The sequence below is a fragment of the Pseudopipra pipra genome, chromosome 3, assembly GCF_036250125.1.
Source record: "Pseudopipra pipra isolate bDixPip1 chromosome 3, bDixPip1.hap1, whole genome shotgun sequence".
Lineage (NCBI taxonomy): Eukaryota > Metazoa > Chordata > Aves > Passeriformes > Pipridae > Pseudopipra > Pseudopipra pipra.
Window position 1 is genome coordinate 41,429,926 of NC_087551.1, and position 22,938 is coordinate 41,452,863.

The window sequence follows — 22,938 nt, forward strand, 5'->3', positions numbered from 1 at the left end:
GCCCACAAGTGCTGTTCTCTAGCTTAATTTAGGCTACAGACTTCTTATTTCTTTAGAAAAAGATTCTCCAGTCATATATACCCGGTTTTAATTTCCGCATTTCCCAGGTTCTCTCTCCTCTGCTCACCCTTCTGATTTCTGCCCACAGGTCACACTGATCTCAGACTAGTCAGAGTTTGCCCATTGAACGTCCACATAGGCACGTATAGACAATAAGGATGGAATTTCACAACCATGTTCACAAGCAGGCACCTTTTATAGCCAGTGGTAATTAAGTGAAAACCACTTGGGGAATGATTCAGTTCATCCTAAAATAGACATCTAAATATTTATTCAGTTGATTCAGTACAGACATCCATCATCATTTTAGATGCTGTGTCGTACCCAACATAGCATCCAGTGGCTATCACAGAAGGCTGTGCATCCCCCTAGTTCCTGCACCTCGTAAGTCTCAATGTCTTGTGTGCAAGTGGACTGCATCCTGACATTTATTGAGCTAGTCCTTAGTAGCTGGTCAGCTGAGTCACCTGTTGGCATCACTGCCTATGAGGAATAGGGCTCAGCTACCCATACTTCTGCAATCTGTACCATTTGAAGCTTTTTCTTTACGAGGTAGTCTGTAGGTTGTGTCCCATGTGTGTGTCTGGGATGCCTTTCAGTCACCCAGATACTTATGTTTGGTTCTGAACGTCTTCCATAGCTCTCCACTGACTCCAGTGGGATCTAGATGCCTAGGGGCATATAATCATTGAGATGTGGGTGTCTCTAACCCAAACTGAGTCTTGTTCAGAGGTATGCAGTTAGGTAGGAAACCCGTCTCCTGCACTACTGTCACCTCACTGAAGGGATCATGAAATATGCAGAAAGGGGATTCTAGATCACAAAGGTAGGAAGAGGTGTCAGAGGGATATTGAAGTGTTTTCCATATGTGGTTGGTTTGGGTTTTTTCCTCAATACTGGAATCTGTAACTGGAGTCTTGCACTAATTGCTGATAATTTAATTGATTGAAACTGCCTGACTTAAAACCATTTCTTTCTGCCCACAACAGATGGGTGACTCAAAAAATCCGAAGTTTAGACTAACTGAAGTAATTTTCACAGGATTACAGAATCACAGAATATGCCGAGTTGGAATGGACACACAAATCAAGTCCATCTCCTGGCCCCGCACAAGACCATGCCCAAGAGTCACACCATGTGCCTGAGAGTATCATCCAAATGCTTCTTGAACTCTGGCAGGCTTGGTGCTGTGACCACTTCCCTGGAGAGCCTGTTCCAGTGCCCAACCACCCCCTGGGTGAAGAACCGAACTGTTATCTAATATCCAACATAAACCTGCCCTGACACAACTTCAGGCCATTCCCTTGGGTCCTGTCACTGGTCACCACAGAGAAGAGATCAGTGCCTGTCCTTCTTCTTCCCCTCACAAGGAAATTGCAGACTGCAATGAGGTCTCCCCTCAGTCTCCTCTTCTCCAAGCTGAACAGAACAAGTGACCTCAGCCGCTCCTCATACAGCTTCCCCTCCAGGCCCTTCACCATCTTTGTTGTCCTCCTTTGGACACTCTCTAACAGCTTAATAACTTTCCTATATTGCAGTGCCCAAAACTGCACACAATATTCAAGGTGAGGCCGCACCATGTCCCAGAAGTTTTGCCTCACTTTCCTGCTCCTGCTTGCTTATCAATTTTGATTTATTCTCTAAGTAATACTAAAAGAAGCTTCTTCCAAACTTACATCATTAAAAATACAGCAAAATCCAAAAAGGATGAACATGACTGTTTCTAAAGGAAGTCAGTCACCTGTAGCAGAGCCAAACAGGCACCTCACATACCGATGGAGTTACATAAGGAAACAATCTGCTTTTCAAGAAGGGCTGCAGCTACGTTTTGCCAAACATAAGGCACCAATCAACAACCAATAAACTGGTTAGAGAAAGCAGATGCTCTGCATGGACCATCTACTTTTAAGGAGTGAACATGGCCATCCCAGTGACTTTCCATGTCTGTCAGGCAGGGAGAAAACAGAATAGGTTTTGTAATGTCAGGTGGAAAGCAGCTGGGTCATCTGTAACTCCACGATCACATCGGTTAGCATGGTGACTCCGCTCACCAGAGGGGTCTGTCTCATGGTCCCCCATGTCAGCAGAGGCATCACTGCATCCCCATCACTTCAGTCCACTGGGCCAGTCAACCCAGGCACTTTGGCAGCCACAGTCAGTCACCTCATCAGCTGTGAAAAGCGAGTGAACCACCCAAAGCAGATTGACCATGTAGCAACATCTCTGTGCGCAAAGAAGCATTACAGACTTCAGATGCTTCAAATATTCTGCAGTGAAAACAGAAAGATAATTTAATATGAAAGTGGTTATTAAGAATGTTTTTGTGCCAAAGTTACTTTATCAACAAAGTTTTACAGATGTATCCTAATTATTATGGATCCCTATCTGCTACCTTCTAATTTTTGATTCAAAATAATACAATCATCTAATTAAGGAGAAGATATAATACTAGGTGACCATGACACACTGAAAATAATAAGTAATTTGTGGTCTAATGATAGAATTAAAAAAATGGTGTTGACTGAAATAAACACATGTAAACTATCAGGAATATTTGGAAATAATGAAAGATTTTTTAGATGTAAGTTCTGTACTGAAGTATTGAAGACAAAGCTGACCTTATCTGAAAATTCATTTGCAGTGAATAATCTTACTGCCTCTAGTGACTGAACACCTCTGCATGGTCAACAAGTTTCATTAGACAGACAAAAGGGCAAAGCAAAGGAAATGTATGTTCATTCAAATATCAGCTAAGGAAAAATGCTAAGATGCTGAGTTTTCCTTGAAAATGTGAAACAAATGTTCAAAGATGTCCAAAGATGTCCCTTTACTGATAAGGGGGAAAATACATGTGCACTGATCACATCTTTGAAGTTTAAGAGACTTCACCAAATATGAAAGTATATTTGTGATGCCAAGCAAGGGGAAAAACCCATTTTGCTAATAATTTGCATCAGCAGGTCAGAAGTTGTATGAAGAGAAACTGGACTTTTATCTTTGAAATACCCAGGCACTGAATGCCACTGAGGTCACTGAAACATGTAACTGACAGCAGGATAAATTCCTCAGTCAAATTTTAATCTGATTTAAATTGATATTTCAGAGACCAGGCACTTAAATCCCTATTTTAAAAAATGGCCTTAAAGATTTAATCCTTCCCTCAATTACAGCATTTTTAACTGGCTTAAGAGTGGTTATTTTGGATTTACATTAGCACAAGTAAGATTAAAATCGGAGCCAGAGGCAGTTCACACTCCATGGCGTTCTCAACAGCAGAAAGACACGGGTTGAAGCACACTGTAGCACACTGTAGAGAGAAATAACTTGACTTTTTCAAGGATTTCCATCTACATATCTTAAATGATAAGATATTTTTAATGTATGTTCTTTTGTGTTTGTTCACCTAACTAAATAAAAACATTAGGTACCATCCAGAGCATATTATTTAGTTTTCCACTATTCTTAGTTAAAAACAACACCCCCACCAAAACAAGCTTTAATCACCTGATAGCTTGATCTAAGGTGTTTCTTTATGGTATTTACAGATATTACTGCCTGACACTTTAAAAGAAGAAACCCACTGAAAGTAGTAACGAAAGGTGAATGTAATGGTTTGTGTAGAGGTCATAGGACAAAGAAATTGTAAGGTTATGAAGAATGTCATGGTATATGGAAGGCTTTCATGGAAATCAATCAAGTAACAGCAAATCTGTAAAATGCCACGAAATCTTTCTTCCCGGTTCATGGTTGGATCAATTATTTCTCTTTGCTCTTTGCTAGGTGTTTCTCTCATCTATTCTTCAAAACCTCTTCCATGTCAAATATTCTAGAGGTGCTTTCTCTTTCACAGTATATTTCTGTTTGCCTATGACATTTGTCCTTGGAGATTTTCTAATCCCATCATAGCATTCACTGAAATGTTTAGTTAGCAGTACACTTGGTGCCTTATATACTGGCTGAACCACTCATCTCCAGAGAACTATAAAATTGAAATAAACCTCATTACCTGTTTTCCATTTCAATTAATCTGAATTTAGTGGCTTAATTCAGAATTGGAAAACTGCATAGGTTGCCGAGATTGTCTTTCCTAGATTACCCACCATAAAAACCCAAGGTTTCTCCAAGGCTTTTGATATGATTTTCCACAACCTCCTTCAGAGAAACTGATGTGCTAGGGTCGAGACAAGAAGTGTGTGTGGTGGGTAGGCACTGGCTCTCCAGCTGCACCCAGAGGGTGGTGGTAAATGACTCCTTTTCAGACTGGCAGCTGTCACAAGTGGAGTCCCCTGGGGACTAATGTCACCCCAAATCTGTTTAATGTCTTCATAAGTGATCCTGGATGATGGAATCAAGTCTACCCCAGTGGAGTTTGCTGATGATACCAAATTGAGTGGGGAAGCAGACACTTAGAAAGGGAGAGCCACTCTGCAGGAAGACCTGGATGGGCTGTATGAGTGAGCTGAGAAGAACTTTACAAAATTCAACAAGGACAAATGTAACGTCTTGCACCTGGCAAAACATAATCCCAGAGTGCACACAGCCTGGGATCTGCCCATCTGGAGAGCACCTCTGTGGAAAGGGACCTGGGGTCCCAGTGGGTTGAACAGCAGTGCTGCTGTGGCAAGGAAAGCCAACAAGATGCTGGGCTGCATCAACAAGGGCATCACCATCAGAGAGAAAAAAATCTTTATCCCACTCTACTGAGTGCTTGTCAGGCCATACCTGTAATACTGTGTTCAGTTTTGGTCCCCACTATGCAAAAAAGGTGTGGACGGCCTGGAAAGGGTCCAGGGAAGGGCCACAAAGATGCTAAAAGGACTCGGAAGCTTTCCATGGCGGGAAAGGCTGAGAGAACTGGGTTTCTTCAGGCTTGAGGCTTTGGGGAGACCTTATAATTGCGTTCTAGTATTTAAAGGGTGGCTACAAAGAAATTGGAGACTCTCTTTTTCCAGGGAGCCACATGAAAAAGACAAAGGTTATTGGGTACAAGTTATTCCTGGGAAGATTCCTACTGGACACAAGGAAAAATTTTCACAGTGAGAACAGCTGGCCATTGGAATAATTTCCCCAAAGGAGTAATGGATTCCACAAGATCGGACACTGGTAAGATTTCTGTAGACAGGGTGCTGAGCCGTCTTGTCTAGACTGTGCATCTGCCAAGAAACGTTGGACCAGATAATCCTTGAGGTCCCTTCCAACCTGGTATCCTATAATTCCATGATTCTATGAAAATCATTCTTTAAGTTGATCCAGTTATTTCACAAGCGAGGCTCACCCTTGCAGCATAAAGGACTGGAGTCTCATATATTCCAGCTATGTGAATTATGGCTCTAAACTACTCCATACTCAGCTGAAAGTGATGGGAATCTTCTGAAGCAACCCAGCTTCTCTGAAACCTGAGGCAGCAGGATGGCTATCATCCATGCACTAAATGGAAGGATTAGTTCCCCATCATAGCTTAAACAGAGTGGTGCCATCAAACACATGTACCCAGTGATATGCAAAAGCATATCAAGCACCCTGCCAGGCCTCCAACACTGATGCAAAGTGTGCAGCTATCCCAGAGTCTCTTCTGTGTCATGTCTGGTCAAGAAAGTTGTCTCAAGTATCTGAGGACATTTCAAAGGGCACCAGAAATCTGCATTTCAGTGCTGGAATCACTCCTTAAATGTCTAAATGCCTAAGCATTGCTCAGTATCTGGAATCCCTGTTGAATTGAGTTTCCAGTTAGTCCCTGATGGCTTTGGTCTGCCAGAGCATGCTGGGGAAAGCTGGACTGTGCTTGCTGAGGAAGTCAAGGGGACTGTCAGCAGACAGCAGGTCTACTGTTGCCAGCAAAATGCAATGTGTCTTGCACGACATCATTTTTTCCAGATGCTAAGTTTGTTGCTTTTATTTCTTTCTAATACTGCGGCAGTCCATTTCCTTTGGTGTTGGCCAAAACTTCTAAATGGCAGTTGTCTTAGATTAAAACAGCCTGGTCCCTTCCTGTGTTGACTGGAAGCATTTCTCTCTCAAGCTTTTGCATGTTGCACAGCAAAGGGGGCAGAGGTGAGACTCTACATGTAAATGACATCATGGTGTTTGTAAGACATCAGTCTCTAAACTCAAATGAAGATTTGTGTCTCTCCATGCTCCCCAACTCACTGATTTCTGTGGGGTTTGTGTCAGACACTAATTTTGCATCTCCTTCCTAGTCTTTGTGCCCATTACCAGGCAGGGTGACCTGACTGATGTGCATCTATTTAATACATGTTTCCTGTATTTATGACATGGTTCCTTGCCTTCTTTTTATTAGCTCATTTGGTTAGAGCATAGTGCTAATAACACCAAGGTTGTGTGTTTGATCCTTGTATGAGCCATTCACTTAAGAGTGAATTTGATGATCCTTGTGGGTCCCTTCCACCTCAGACTATTCTGTGAAATCTCTGAAATTTTTGGCAAGTATTTGTGGAAGCCACACATGTTCTGGATAGAATCAAGTCTTAAATTACTATTTCCTTGAGGTAGAAAAACAATCTAGAAACACTTTAAATGACTAAGAAAAAAGCACTTACAAAAAATTATTGATTATATCAGTCTTGGTCACTTGACTCACCAATATGTTTCTCTGGGGTTTGTAGAAATAACTTGAGCTTGACAGATGTATTCCATGAAATAAGAGTGATGCAGTGATGAATCAGGCCCTTGATTTACCAGCTATTTTGTCTAAATCTCACTGCTTGGGAGTTACCATTTTATGTATGTCTTGCTATATGGAAAATTTGCTGTCACAATGATGTTCAAGGAGTAGTCTTTGCTTTCCCTATTAATTGGCTAAGCTAGTGTATTGACAGTTGTCCCAGAGGCACTGATAAAATAGAGTCCATATAATATATATCATAAAGTTTGCCTGGTATAAATAAAAAAGTCATGACTATTTTCCATCTTACTCTTCCCATATGATGTGTATTTTCTTTCTCAATGTTGTGCAGTTCCTTGTTTTCTGTAGAGATATTTTTGCTAGTAGTAATATAAGGGTAATTTAGAAAGCTATTGAAAGAATTTTGCAACACCTAGCTGAAAAAGAAAAATGACCCAAAAAAGACCTATAGAACCAGACAAAATGTCATTCATTCACTCATTTTGTATAATATAAGCTAAGCATCGATGAAATATAGCAGACATTTTGATTTGAAAATCCAGGAAGAGTTATGCTCCAGAAAAGAGAAAATGCCTTAATTTCAGAGTGACAAAAGGAACTGTTTCAGATCGAATCTTCCTGTCTTTTCAGTGACCTTCAGCTTCTTCTTTACTGTACTGCCTAAGGTAATGAGAATGCCAAAGAAACATGAAAGTAATTGCTATGTTCCCAGGAACTTAGTTTGTTCATTAAATGAGATGCACTTCTTTAAACACTTTGGGTTACTTCTAGGAAGGACATCTCAGCTAACTATTAGTGCATAGAAGTTAGCCAGTTAAGCTTGAAACTCTGTGGTTCATGAAGGCAGCCTCTGTCCAGCCTTCCAGAAACTGGGAATCCCCTTTGGGACACAGAGCAATCCCCACACACGATACAGAGTTGATAACTGCTACCAGTTTTCTATCAGGTAGCTATCACCTTTGAAACTTTCTTATCTGCATACAGCATAAAGGAAATTATGCACAAGTGGAAAAGCTTCTGTCTGATTTCTGCTGGAAACAAATGTTTCCCCCATTAACCAGGAAAAAATTGCACGCTATGAACATTCTATACATGCAGTAAGCCTTCTTAAGTATTTTTAGCTTCCGTATCCTATCTTCAGATATAGGTGTCTCTTTCATCCTGCTGAGTAATTAAGGTCACAGTTTTAAAGGTCATTTCCAAACTTAATGAATCTATGAATCTATGATTCTATGAGCAGAATAATATGAACCTGAATAAACTCCTGCCTTACTACTCCAAAGCCCACAATCAGGGTACTTGATATTCACTCAGAAAAGGAGCAGCCTTACGATCCCAGCTTGTGTAATTGACACTGTCTGCCTTTTTTAGCCTCTTCCTGCTTGCGCCGACAGGCTTTCACCTCCTGTTTCTGAACACCTTGTGAAAATAATTTCCATTCCTGGCTGGTACTGAGCTGCCTTCCTCCTCACTCTGCTGTGCCTTGGGCAGAGCTTTCTCAGGAGCAGGTTGGAAGACAGGAGTCCAGTGTGACTCACAAAATCCAGCTTGACATTGCTTCCTCCTTTACTCCAGATAGTCATTCAGAAACACAGGGCGAGCTATGCTGCTTTTTTGTGTCACCTTGGTTAAAGGGTTAGGGGAAAATAAGATCGTATTTCCTTCCTTCCTTTTCCAAATGCTTTCTATTGTAGTCCCCTCAGGCTGGCAGTGTCCTTCACCATCCCAGGGCCGGTGTGAATAGTGATGGCACTGCTGTGGCACACCCTGCTCTGGGGAGCGGAGTAAAGGAGTAGTTGAAGCAGGGAGGTCAATATTAAAACCATTTATAACCACCTACCTACAACCAGGCTAAATATTGTCACTCAACAGAGAAGGGGGCAACTTGGACCTATATAAAGTAGGGCTTTTAAAAATCTGGGGAGAGTGAGCAACACCAAGCCTTAAACTTAAACCTTGTACTGGGAGTTTTTGCTCCTGCCATCATGAAAGCTTATGTGCCATGCACAATAGGTAAAAGAAATTTTGCATCAAATTTGGGCATATTTTTCTACATATTTCATTAATAACAAAAGGAAAACTGATTACTTCACACAGTGCTGACCTAATGTACCTTCATTCTCTATGTACCAGTTATTTGAACCCATCCTCTGTCTTGTGAGCTGTTGATGATTACATCTAAAACGTTATCTTTTAAACACAGCATGAAACCAATTACTGTCACCCATATCTCTAGGCACCTCAGCTGCAGCCTGGATTATTCTTAGCTCTAGATCAAGAAAACCCACTGACCCCTTATTTTATAAATTCTTCATGTATAGATTTTCTCTACACTGTGTCTGTATTTCAGACACATCTTTTAGACAAAGAAATACAGTCAAGGACAGTTTTTTGACCTAAGCACTAGCCTCCATTTCCTACTTTTCCCAAATTTTTTGTTACCAGACCTGTATAGGAACTTTGTTCTCAAAGCAGCTATATCAGGAGCATTGCCAGTGACCTCAGCAAATTACCTATGAATGAATCTGATGTCAGTAAGAAAAGGGCCTTTTCTGTCTCTCTTTTGGCAATTCAGTTTTGCTGTCACAGAATAAGGCTTCAACCTTTCTTTCTTGTACTTTGTACTTTTTTACCTCTGTAGAACAATTTGTCCAGCAAGAGTTGCAGTGCACATCTTAAAACGTTTACCAACAAACAAACTTTATGTGGGCTCCCTCCTCCTCTATTTCTTTTTCTCTTCTTTATTTTTCTTTGTGTTTTCTCCATCACATCCTGAAGGAGTTGGTGGCAACTTCAGTTCTCTGCCAGCTCAATGACAGCATACAAGCCTAGAGGTGCTGATAAGGAAGTGAGAGAGATTTGAGGGCAAGTTATGGATACATCTGACAGGTATTGTCACCCTGAGGGGATCAGCAAAAGACATTTAATTTTCACTTACCAACAACAGCCTTGCCCTACAGGGAAAGACGCGAGCCCATCTCAAAACCCACCGTTTAATTGCTTTGAGCTATCCATCCAGTGTTGCCTTTCACCTCCAGTCTCTGAGGGTGCTCTTGCCTCACACATGGATTCCTGCTTCCAAATGTTATGTACAGCAGTGAAGTACAATGCCAGAGTGACCTTTCTTCTGGTAAGAAGGGGCTGTAATATTCTCTGGCTTTCTTTCTCCCAGCTTCAGTGATCTCCACTGCTCTTGACCGTAGACAAGTAAAATCCAGGCAGACACACCTACCCAGTGCATGGGCCAGTCTCTGTTTCGAGGAACACAGCACTGCCACTCTTCTGTACTTCATGGGTCACCCAAGAACCACCTTGCCAACTGCCCTCCACCACAGCCTGGGAGCATGGGGGCCATGCACTGCCCTTCTGCACAGTAGGAAGGAGGGGAGGTTTGCCCCAGCTAAAAGCATTTTATTTTTTGCAAATGTTCTGCTTTGGAAACAGGAATTTCTGTTTCTTTTGGGATGGTCACCAGAACCATAGTCATCATCAGGGCTAGGCTTTGAGAACAAAGATTTGAGAAGGATTCTATCCATGATTGCTACAAGCACACTGATGGCTAAAAAGGCCAATGCGAGATAGACAAGTCCGGTTGCAAAAGGCACAGGTGGTATTGGCAAGTGCTTGGCCTCCATGCTTCCAGACTTCACGTGGAATTCCATCAACCCCAGCTGCCTTGCCAGTTTTCACCTGCTGTATGGCCTTAATAGTTTCTCCCATAGTAGGGGCAATATCCAATTCATTTTTCACTGATTGTTGTGTAATGTACTAAATTGCTGAGTCTTGAACTACACGGTTGGTACTGAAAAGAGCCTGAAAATGTTCAGACCATCGATTCAGAATGGAAATTTTATCTGTGAGAAGCATTTGACCATCTGCACTGAGTAAAGGCCTTTGAACCTAGTGTGTAGGTCCATACACTGCTTTCAAAGCCTCATAGAATCCTTTGTTAAGTTGTGACAGTTCATGGGCAATTAGAGCAGAATGACGCTCAGGACGTCCACTATCCACAGTATCAAGCATGGTTCTGATGTTCCACCATGTGAGTGTCAATTTGAACACATCTTTAAAGGCAGGTGTATGCCTTTGTCTCTTTGTTTGACAGCATCAGAAGATGCCCATTGGCTGCGGTTAACCAACCGGGTGAAGGGTGGAAATGAGCTTTGGTAAGGCCACCTTTTCTAGGCTCCTCACCGTGTAGAACAAGCAGTGCTCTCCTTGAAAAGGGCTGCTTGGTCATTCAGGATGTTGCCAAACAAGACTGTCATCTCCGAGGTCAGTCTCAAATGACCAATATCCTGAACTGCCTGCATGCAGGGTTGGGTCTGCAGCTTCCAGTGCACCTTATCACCTCCTGTCCCTTGCCTGTTGCTACAGGGCTTTACAAATGTGGATATATCCTTCAAGCCTGCACAGTGGATTTTTTAGGTGAGGCACAGCATGCGCAGAACTGGTCCCACCCTTTACTCCTAAGGTTCATCTGCCAGGGCCTAGCAAGCTTGGGTGGTGACAGCAAAGTCCTCAGGACGTAGGTTTAATTACAGTATCCTTCTCTTGGATGGATGGCCTTACAGCGCTAAGCAAGCTCCATCTGCCTAGGTTTGGAATTAGAGTTGTCTTTCTCCTAGGATGACTGCCGGAAGGCTAGCGAGCCCATCCTGCCCATGGACACACTTTATCTGACCCTCCAGTTTTGACCTGTCTGGCATGGGAGACCCTACCGGAGGCATATACCACTGCCAGTACAGCTCACAACCTCATAAGGGCACACAAGCTTCTCCCCCACTAAAATGATTTGGACGAGCCTTTCTCTCCCTAGTTTTACCCCCCAGCCTCCTACACTCAAATCCAAGGACATTCCCTTGTCCTAAACACCCTTCCAAGACGCTATAATTCAAAAACAAACCATTCCTGGGCAGAAGCTGCAAGCGAGCCAAGCCCAGCACATCCCACCCTCACTGCAACAATGCTGGAACAGGGAGCGATGCCGACACACACCCGGGCAGGACGGGCACACAGATAAGGGGTCTTCGCACCCACCCAGGGCTTGGGCACCTCCCACAGCCCCAGCCCAGCCTAAACCCCTCAACCCCAGAAAAACCCACTACCCACCCTAACCTTACCCTCCCTCCCCGCCGTGTCACCACAGGCCCCCCCTTGCACTGCACACCCGTGGCCCTCCAAACAAGACTCGTGGCACAGCAAGCAGGGTTGAAAACACCGCCCAGCAGAATGCCAACAAATATATATGACTTGTTTATTATATTTAACGTTCTTTAGATTAAGGGGAAAACGAGGAGATAACATTTGCATTAAACTGTTTCTCTAATATTATTATTTCTAATGGACTCATACGTTATATTAGCTGGCAATTATACTTTAAAGCTTAGTACAAACATTGACAAACTGGTGTCTCACAATAGGTGCACAGGAAAGCAAATATTTTGGGCTTAGATTCTTATGGAAATCACAGAATGAAACTGACAAGATTCACGGAAAAGAAAGGACAAGGAAATCACAGAAATAAAGTGTCTATACATTTGGTTTGTGAAAACTATTTCTCTGATTCAGTATTAAATCCGTGACTAACGATGGTGACCCATAGTATTTGGATCAAGGATAGATGTGGATTAATGAAATTATATTTACTGAGGACAAGTAAGAACCATAGTAGAGCAGGAACAACCGGCAGAAAAGACAAAGAGAGCCTCCTCACTTCACATGCTTCCAACAACACAAAATTTGACAAAACATATTTGAATCTGGCTTTATTTTCCATCTCTGCTATTTCCTAGGGATGAAATAATGGTTTTAATGCCCTGGGTGCAGATGGTTTTGAGATGTGTGAGTCCCAGAGATGCTCAGGGAACAAACTTTGCTTTGTGAACATGCTGAGCCCGAGGACCCTCTAGAATAAGTGAGTCCAAGTACCCTTCAGAGTAAGTGGCCAGGCCACAGGTTTGATTCATTGATTTGTTATAGGTCAAAGAGAAGCTAATTGTGTGACACTGTGCAGGATGTAACATCATTGCCATTATTCATGTTTAGTGTTCTAGTGTTTTAAGACCAGCCATGGATGAATCCTTATACAAGATTAGCTGACAGGCCCTGAATCATGAAAGTTACAGTTCAATAGGCAGGGTTGGGAAAAACATCTAACACACACAACATTCATGCATCATAGTAATCTCAGAGTGCTTTATTTTGTTTATGTCTCTCTGTGTGTAGGTTAAATAAGCATGGGTAAGATAAATGGAAAAGTGAATGCAGAATAGATGAGAAAGAGCAGATGAGACAAGAAAAAAAGGGACAAAATACACATTTTAAAGAACTGAATTTTTCTTTAACCCAAAGACCCTAAGTTTTCACCAAGCCACATGTTTGCATACACATCCTCCAGTCATAGCCCAATCCACCTGGGAAGGGCTTGAAGAAGTTGCTACATGAGAGATGCAGGTTGTCTGTCAGTCATGTAAGTTTATAAGTTGTTCTGCCTGTTTAAATATTTTATCCAGACAAGGGAAAACTGCTCCCAGTTTGATTTCTATTACTGGCAAGTATCCATCCATCAGTCCCATCTGTTATGCTTAGCCTGCCTGACACATGCAGAGAACTCAGTCCTGAGGGCAGGCTGACAAGGTGCTGGTGCACATTTACATTTCCTACCAGTGACTGAAATGTCTATGCCAGCATTTTCTGCGGATGGGAAATGGGAGAGTACCCAAATGTCAGGAAGAGATCTGACATCAATAATTCTAGAAGCTAAGACTCCTAAAAGTCAATACTCCACAGACAAGATAGCAACACTATTTGGACCATTTTTTAAAAAAATTCTGTTCTTAATCCTGCCTCCAAAACAGGTCTATCATCATGTTTAGAAACTGTTGGGGTATTTCCAAATTCTCTTTTCTGGGAATGTTCAGTGAGTTTCCTCCCTTCTATTTTTTGGGTGCCAATGACATGAGAGAAATACATGGGGATATTCAACAACTTTGAGTTTCATCGGTTTGCAGCTTCCATCTTCTTGGACAATTCAGTTTCTTATGACCCTTCCTTCCACATCAACTACCAGTACCATTTACATGGTGATTTGTTCATATAAAACATTTATTTCTGATCCTCAGATTGCTTGTGAAGAGGTCCTCCCATGCTAGCTTCAACCATCGCACAAACAGCTGTGTCTCGAAGTGCTGCAAGTGACCTGGAGAAGTCGCCCCAGCTGGTGACAGCACTGCTACTGAGAAATGAGACATGTAACTCTCGCAGGTGTATAAGGGCAGTAGCAGGAAGCCTGAAAACACAACTTATAACAGACCAACAACCAGAAAAATTGTGTCTTTCCTCAGCTGAAGTCTGCGCTGGTACTGAAAGTATAGTGTGGAGAAAACTGAGTGGATGAGGCAATATCCATAAATAACATCCAGTGATATGGCACTAAGGGAATTGCTAGTGATTGTAACACTCATATGTGCTAAATGTATGGATATTTAGCTAATTAAAACAAGGTGTGTGATAGAAGACAGTGACCAAGGAGAACACATTATGCAATGTAAAGAAGATGAAATATATCTATATATAAAGGAAAGACTGTCTATATGTTGCTGAACAGCCAGACCCCACTTTGTGTCGCTTGATCACTGACATACCTGTGGGTATAGCTGTAGCTTTTCCCCACTGTGCACTGGTATGGAAACCTACTGAATGAACCTGGTGTGCAGCTGACCTGCACAGTTGGTGATGGCCAAGTCCTGGGTTAAGATTAGGGTCTGCCACAGCTGACTGTGACAAGGATGAAATATCTTCTGCACAGAGTGCTGACCAAGTGGTATCCTGTGCTGCCAGCATGTTTCCAACCCTCAAGCTCTGGAAAAGGCTGCCCAGAGCCCAAAAGCTGCCAGGCATGCCAGCCAAAACTTTTCAAGAACCCCAGCTTTTGTTTCCACCCTTGTAACTCTGTGCACGGTCAGCTCTGTAGATCCATCTGCTGTGTTCCTCACCCTCACAAGCAGAGTCTGATATTTGCTTATTAAACCAGCTGTGAACTGATTTCCACACTGCAACAACACAGCAGTGTAGCAGACCTGCACACAGCTTTTAGTAAAGCTACAGGTAAATGACACCTTATATCCATGTAGCAGGTTTTGGCTCCCCTACTCAATGTAATGCAGTTTCTTTTAAAGTACTGAGCTACCTTAAAAACAGCTTAGCTAAAGTAACATGCATAAAAATCAAGCAGTTTTCCTAGTAAGATTTGGTATTCGATAGCAGCTCTGAACAGAAGTTTCCCTCTGTGGCTGATTAGCAGGGTAGTATCCGTGGGTTCCACATGAAGATTTGCACCACTCATTGTATTAATCAGTTTTCTGCAGGTCATGGCTCCTTCCACACCTTTTCACTTGTCACACAGGAAAACATATGGCTCTTGCTCATTATTGCTTTGTATTTTCCAAATTCATGTATGGATCCCATTGCCACACCACTTGCAAGCTGTTGTTTATTAAAGCAGTGGGACCCAGGTGTTTCTTCTGCCTTTGTGCCAGTGTAGGCAAGGGAACTGTAGAGACATGGAGCCCATTTCATGCTTCACTGCATTTTTGCCCATAAGCTCCTTGGTTTTTTGTGGCCTCCATGCACATGTATAACAAGCTCCCTGACTAGAGGAAAAAATCCCCCTTCTTATGAGTGACTTCTGCAAGATAATTAAAGGACGTCAGAGAAACATTAAAAACATCCTGTGGTTATGCATCTCTGTAATTACTGGCTGGTGGACAATGACAGAGGAAGGAGTTAATTACTCCATGTCTTCTCAAGATACTGTGCCTCCAGAAAGGCCTAGCAAATGAGTAACAACGAAAGGAAAGCAAGATATCATCCATAGGAACATCAGGCAGTAGCCTCTGTGTTACTCTGTTGTCTCTGCTCTTTGCAGATCATTGGGTTCATTAAGTTTTCAAGGTTACAGCTCTTCTTCTCTTTGCCAGGGGAAAACCTCCTCTTTGCCAGGGGAGATACGTGGCAGGAGTGGTTCAGAATGACATCTGTGGGATTGAATGTGCTTTGCCTTTCTCATGGGTGCCCAAACCAGTGATTATCTTGAGAGAAAACCATCAGAGTCTGCAGTGCTGCATCAAAAATGCCAACTAAACAGTGTAGTGAAAAGGAAGAGAGAACATGTTTGGGAAAAGGGATGTTGAGAGGGATGCAAGATGAAATGGATTAGCTCACTGACAGACTTTAGTGGTTCCAACCCAAATGTCACATTTTGTCCACTCTCAACAGGATATATACTTCAGGGAAGGAAGCCAGCTCTAATGGCTGATAGATATTTTCTATGGTTTCACAGGGTATTTTGCCTCAGTTGGTCTGGTTTTTATACAACAGCCTGTCTAATGAAGTCGTTCTGTTGTCCTTTCCAACAGTTTTGAAGTACAGCATGTGTTGATTATCTCAGTTGAATGAATCTGAGTACATTTATAAGTTGCTTTGTTTTGCCTTTTTTTTTTCATTTCTTTGTTCCTCCCTACTCTGTCTAAAGCACACAAATTGTTTGTAGAGGGAAAAACATATAAACAGTGTGATTCAGTACAATAAAGAACAGCTTGTTAAAAATGTGCTTTTGGTGTATGTGGAACACAAGCTTTTTGTCTTTCTAGCATGCCTTGGTACAGAAAGCATTAGCTGGGGTTGCTCTGGAACTTCCATTTTAAAACCCTCTTTTCTTCTTCCCGTAAAACCCTGGAAAATTCTTCTTTTCAGTTGAAATTATGCATGTTTTCCTTTAAGCCAGACAATATTTTACAAAAGTTTGAATCAGTCTCATACACCTTTTAGTTTTATGAAACTTATGAAACTTATCAGAAAGAAATCGTATTGCAATGATTAGTCGTTGTATGGAAAATCTGTTTATTCTTTTTTTCCTTTCTTCTTTTTATCCAGCTGAAAGGAAGACAATGAGAGCTTTTCTATCTTTCTGCTGAAACAGAATCAAATCCCATCCCTTCAGCTGAAAAATTGCATGTGACTCATTCTTATGAGCAAGGCCAACCTGTGGTTGCCATTAAAGTTGACTTTAACTCCTCAAGAGTTGAAGCGACTGAACATCTGTTTAGTACGCACACAGTCATATGCATTCACTGAGCGCCAACCTATATGTCTGGAGCTGCACACTGACATAAATGCACCCAATGAATGTTAATTATGTTTCATTCTGGAGATCTATCACTGTGTAAGCCTCCTTAAAAGATTAGCACTCTCTCAGCATTGAGACTGATGTGTTTGGGCCTGCTTCTATGGCTTCACTTGCCTGGGCAAACTGCAGAGGCAAGAATTCTTTGAATAAAAATTTCAAAGCTAACATGCTTTGAATGACAAATAAATAATGGCATGCAGGTAGGGATGTATTTCTTACTAGGAATCACCCAGCCAGCAGGAATGGTTTGCACGAAAGGGAGAGGCGCAGCGCTGAAGTCAAGGGCAAATCTTGGGGCTAGGGAGGGAAGGGGACCCTGGAGCCTCTGCCAGCCCTTGCATCTCTTGTTTCCCTGTGCCCCAGGCAGCAGGATGAAGAGCAAGATATTTGCCTCTAGCCACAGTGACAGGGTGTGGGAAGTGAGGGTGGGTGGACAGAGGTGGGTGGAGTGGTGGAGTGAGTGACCATGGGCTCAGAGGCTGCCCTGTGGTTGTGGCATGACCTGTGAATGTGGGCACAGTGTTGCCCTCTTGATGTGCCCATCCCCTCTCCCCCCTGCAGGGGCTGCATCTGTTGCACAGTCAGAGCTGGGTACACAAGCCATACACTTCAGTGAAGACAGACATTTCATCCGGACCCCTGAAGGCAGGGGCCATCAGGGCTGGTGGCCAGAGCTGGAGAGAGCGGGGCTGCCTGGGCAGGGGCAGGCAATCAGGATCTTGCCAGGCAGCTTGACTGGGGTCCCTTTGCTGCAGAGTGGGGATCACAGGTTTTCTTTGTAGGGAAGAAGACAGGTTACATGTCAAATCTGAAGGGGGAGGCTAGAGGCTGGGGTACAGAGCACCAGGGTAGGCCAGAGCAGACAGCAGATGCCAGAGGAAGGGTTGAACGCATATAGAAAAGAAAGGGGAATATGAGCTGAAAATATTAAAAACCATCACTAGAGAGAAAGTATTTCAGGGCCTTCTGTTCTTTCTTTTTATAGGAAAAAGGAAAAGGGGACAGACTCTGGAAATTACAGATCACATATTTCTGACGAAGGAATCCATTTCCAGCCACAGGCTAATGAAACACATGGAGGTCCTCTGCAGGAGCTCCCAAAGGTCAGGAATACCATAGGATTCAAAGAGGGACTATATTTTTGCATAGCAGTCAAGGTGGTTCATGGGAAACTTCTGGCCTGTTAAAGAGCAGACATTTCACAGATTTCACAGAAAAGCTTACTATCATGAGACTTTCATCTAAATTTGCAGACACAAGAGACTCAGGTGCTTTATAGACACATTTGGATGCTTATGTATATGTAGCATCATCCAGCTGGGTCTTTGCTCTTCTCCAGCAGAATCACTAGGATGAGGAACAGCTTTTGCCACTGCAGATATTTGAGGAAAGCAAATGCAATCGGATTCATCAAGCTGTTCCCTTAGCACGGCGTGAACTTTAGCTCTCGAGTTCTGAGAAGAGAATTGATCAGTCAGTCTCTTGAAGACAGAAACCCTTAGGTAATTAGGAAGATGGCATTATTCAGAAGCCTTTGCTTTTAGTGCCCTTTGCTGAACAGTTGGGTTTGGGTAATTATGGTCCCTAGGGGATAAGTTTCAGTGACTGACAGCCCCCAGTGATGCTTAGGCCTCATCCTCCCAGCTGCACAGAGAAGTGAAACTGCACACAGAAGCAGTTTTTGTTTCAATTTGCAGTAGCAGAGATTTCTCTGTGTGTATCATGTGTGTGTCAGTGGGTTTATTCAGGTTTAGCAGTTCCAAATATAAGACATAGGTTGTGTGTACAACATTTCCCTTACATCAGCACCAATGCCATTTTTGAAGTTTAAGAGCAGTTAATGTACTGCTAATTTTTAACTCCTTTTTTACTGATGAGCTGCTCTGAAAACTCACCAAGCCAAGTGCAAAATCCACTAACCTCTATGTACCATAAGTACAGAATATGAACCAAAGAGCAGGTTTTTATTCACCTATTTAATATTTGCCAAAATTCAGGGATGTATGCAATTATTCAAGACTCCTGTGTATGAGAAAATCTTGAACTGCTTAGCAATGTCTTTCTAAGCACAAAATTTACAGTTATAAATAAGTACAGTGGATGCTGCTGGTCTGCAGTTTACTTCTAACAATTTTCATTTGAGGCAGAACCAGCTACACTTCTTGTTCTGAATAGTCCAAGCTATTTCTGTATTTCTGAAATTTTCCACAATCTTTTTCTGTGAAAGATCTGTGAGTTTCAACACTAAGAAACAAGGACTCATATCCATAAAACAAAAGCCAAAAAGGCCTCAGAAATGAAGCTTGTGGACAGATGGGTATTTGTTTCCGTAGGTGCCTTGCAGACTTTTGTTATGTGTGGGAATGGCATAGGCGTGCATCAGGCAGAGGTAGATCTGATCAAACGAGCTTAAGCCCTGGTAAAAATCCAACCAGACGAATGAATCGTATCAGCTTTAGCAAAGCAACTGGATGTGAGAACAATATAGCAGTCTGTGAATGCACCCCAAAGATACACTTGTAACAGCAGGGAGATAGGGAAGGTGAGGCTTGACATTTAAAGGGAATGAGAAATTTGATCTGAAGATGAGTAAGTAAGGTGAAATAGTCTTTTGACAATCATGGTAAACAGCAGCAGCTTCACATCCAGCCTTTCACATGTACCAACACTTCAGTCCATTTACAGGGCCGTATTCATGTTTCTCTCTCTCAGTGACCTCTATACTTTTTGTGGGTAGCCTTCCCTTCACTACTCTGTGGAACGTAAACTCTTCACAACCAAGACCATTTTGTGAGATTAACAGCCATCAGTACTGCCCAGTCAAACACCTCATAGCTCTCAACAGCACCTCCTGACCATGTGACATAGGAATGATGTATTATAGAATGCTGCCAATGAGGCCAGGGGCTTGCATATGCTAAGAGCTGAGCTTCCCACAATACTGTTTTCTCTGCATCCATTTATCCCTTAATTAGTGTGATGCCACATTAAAGCCCATGCTATCCCACATTTTCTCTCCTCATTGAGATGTTCCCGGTGTATTTACGTCCTTCTTACTAAAACAGCACAGAAATGCTTTTTTGCATTTGCACTCCTGGAATGGTATAATCACAAACAAGGGATGCTGATTTGAAGTCAGGGCAACAGAGGAGCAGGAATGGATGCTGTAGACTTTGGGCACGCAAACGTGGCAGTTATTTGAACCTTATGGCTTCTGAGGCTGTCAAATACTGGGTTCATATTATGATGCAGGTCAAGTTGAAGAAAATTTGTATTCATATGAAGATTCTTCATGATATTGTGTATGGTGATGCATACTGTGGTGCTCAGAGGACATGACTGTGGTCATTAGAACCCCGGGAAAGGACAAAGGACATCAGGAAAGATGTAGAACAAGTTAGCAGGAGGAACCGCATGGGCAGAGGATGGAAACATAGAATCATTTAGGTTGCAAAAGACCTTTGAGATCATCAAATCCTACTGTTACTCTAGCCCTGCCAAGTCCACCACTACATCATGTCCCTAAGAGCCACATCTACGTATCTTTTAAATACCTTCAGGGATGGTGACTACACCACTGCCCTGGGCAGCCCATTCCAATGCCTGACAACCCTTTTGGTGAAGAAAGTTTTCCTAGTATCCACCACTGGCACAGCTTGAGGCCATTTCCTCTTGTCCTGTCACTTTTTACCTGGGAGAAGAGACCACACCCCACCTGGCTACAACCTCCTTTTAGGTAGTTGTGGAGAGTGATAAGGTTCTCCCTGAGCCTCCTTTTCTCCAGGCTAAACACCGCCAGCTCCCTCAGGCACTCCTCATAAGACTTGTACTCCAGCCCCTTCGCCAGGTCCATTGCTCTTTTCTGGCCATGTTCCAGCACCTCATTGTCTTTCTTGTAGTGAGGGGCCCAAAACTGAACACAGGATCACAGCCTCACCAGTGCCAGGAGAATGCTCACTTCCCTGGTCCTGCTGGCCACACAATTGCTTATACAAGCCAGGATGCCATTGGCAGAAGAGAGCAGACTTACCTCAATGCCAGAACTTTTCTGTAGGTTAGGAGAAAAGAAGAATTAATTCTTTAGCTGTCAGGTCCTGCCTGAGTTTGTTAGCTGCTCTGATTGCCATGAGGCACAAAGGCAAGTGCTCAAGCCTGCTCTTGTTCTGGGGAATCTCCTACTGCTGAGATGACCCAAACCTACATGACGCATAAGCTTTGAGAGAGCATAGTAGATCTCCCTGATGAGTAATATTGTTGATTTGCTTGTACAGATGTTAGCAAACACCTTAAAACCTCAGTGTGGAATCTCTTGTTGCTGCACTGTCTGGTTTTAGAGGCTTCCCACTTGCATGTAAATTTTGTTGTTTGCTTTTCGCTTTCTGTAACCATCCTTTTAGCTCATTAAATGTCTACAACAAACAACTAGCACTAGACCAGTGAAAGTTAACCTCTTAACAACATTGTATATCTGGTTGGGAATGTATTACTCCTCAAGAATTTGACATCCTGTTTTAGAATACTGATGCTGAAATCCAAGAATTTTCCTCTGAACTATTCCAAATCTCACCCGATGCCTGTTGACAGTGACTGCAATCTAACCCATTAAAAAATGTTATTAATCCCACTGCATAGACTGCTTCTGCTGCCTGTGTGAAAAGACTTAGCAGTGCCGGTCAAAACTGAAGCAGCTGCCTTAGCTTTTGCTCATGGCCTGGTCACCAGAGGTGGTACAAGACCATTTGGTTGCACCCTCAGAAGAGACTGCACAAAAAGCAGATGCTTTTATTTCATACAGGCATGCAGCAGAACAGGCAGGATGGAAAACTCTTCAGCCAAAGTGGGCAATCTTGGTTTTCTTGTCAGAAGATGGACAAGAAATTTCTCCCATGAGACTGATTCTGCTATTTAATTGTAGTGTCTACGTACTCTAGTGAACAGTGGATTACAGTGTAGAAGATCAATAAATACAGTGACTTCAACTGACATGGAGACTTGGATAGTGTTCAAAGGATTCTGAAGGACAAATATCTATATATTGAAACAAATATTGGGCAAGAAAAAACAAGGGCTTTAGTGTTACTAAGTGGACTCTTAACTATTGCCGCTGTCTTTGCAGTAAATAATGGGAACTATGAAATTAATTTAAAAGACAGTATTTTTCCCATCTGGATTAAAGCTGCACTATCTCTGTCAACTTCCCTCATTAGCTTTTTGAGAAGCAAGGAGTTTATTGTTAATCAAACCCTGGAGGAATGAATTTCCAAGAACTACATACACAATTATCTTAAGTATGTTACACTGCATATCCCAGCCCTCAGCCAACTCATTTGTGTATCTAAATGCCATTTCCTGTCCCTTCTGTATGAATACCTGGCCCCCCTGGCCAGACAAACACAGGAGAGGAGGGGTGCCATTAAAGCAACCTCTCTGAGCCTGTCCATAAGAGAACAGCTGCAGGCATGGGTGCTGGTGGTGGAGGAGAAGAAGCAGTAAGGCCGGCCTTCAAGACACGGGGCTCACAGAAGGAATTTTGATTTTGCAGATGGTGGTCTAGATCACTATGCCACTCTCTGGTCATGGTTCTGGAGCCCTCTGAGGACTCATGCAAAGCAGTTGCAGGACCGCAGCTCTGCTGAGATATTTGCAGGCAATGGTTCAAACTGGAGGCCTGGAAGAGAAACAGAGCTGTGGTCCAGCACCAGCAAAGCCTGGTGGTTCTTCATGGAGCAGCAAGGAAGCAGGTGAAAGCCTCTTGAGAGTCCCTGCAGGGCCCACTGTTCCTCTGTGAGCCATCAGGGTGTGTGGGATCCTAATGCTGGGGCAATGGCATTGCCACACACTGGAGGCAATTCCAATGGCTGAGCAGCACTGCACAGCTACAGTTTAGATGGTCCTAACCCCTCTTTTCTAGATGCTCATTGCTAGAGGTGCTCTGCTATTGTGGTTCCTCTCACACCTCACCTGAACACTGTTTACACAGTGCTCTACATTTTACTGGAGCATCCTGTCTGCTTATGCTCCCTCCCATGTGTGCTGCTGGCTCCTC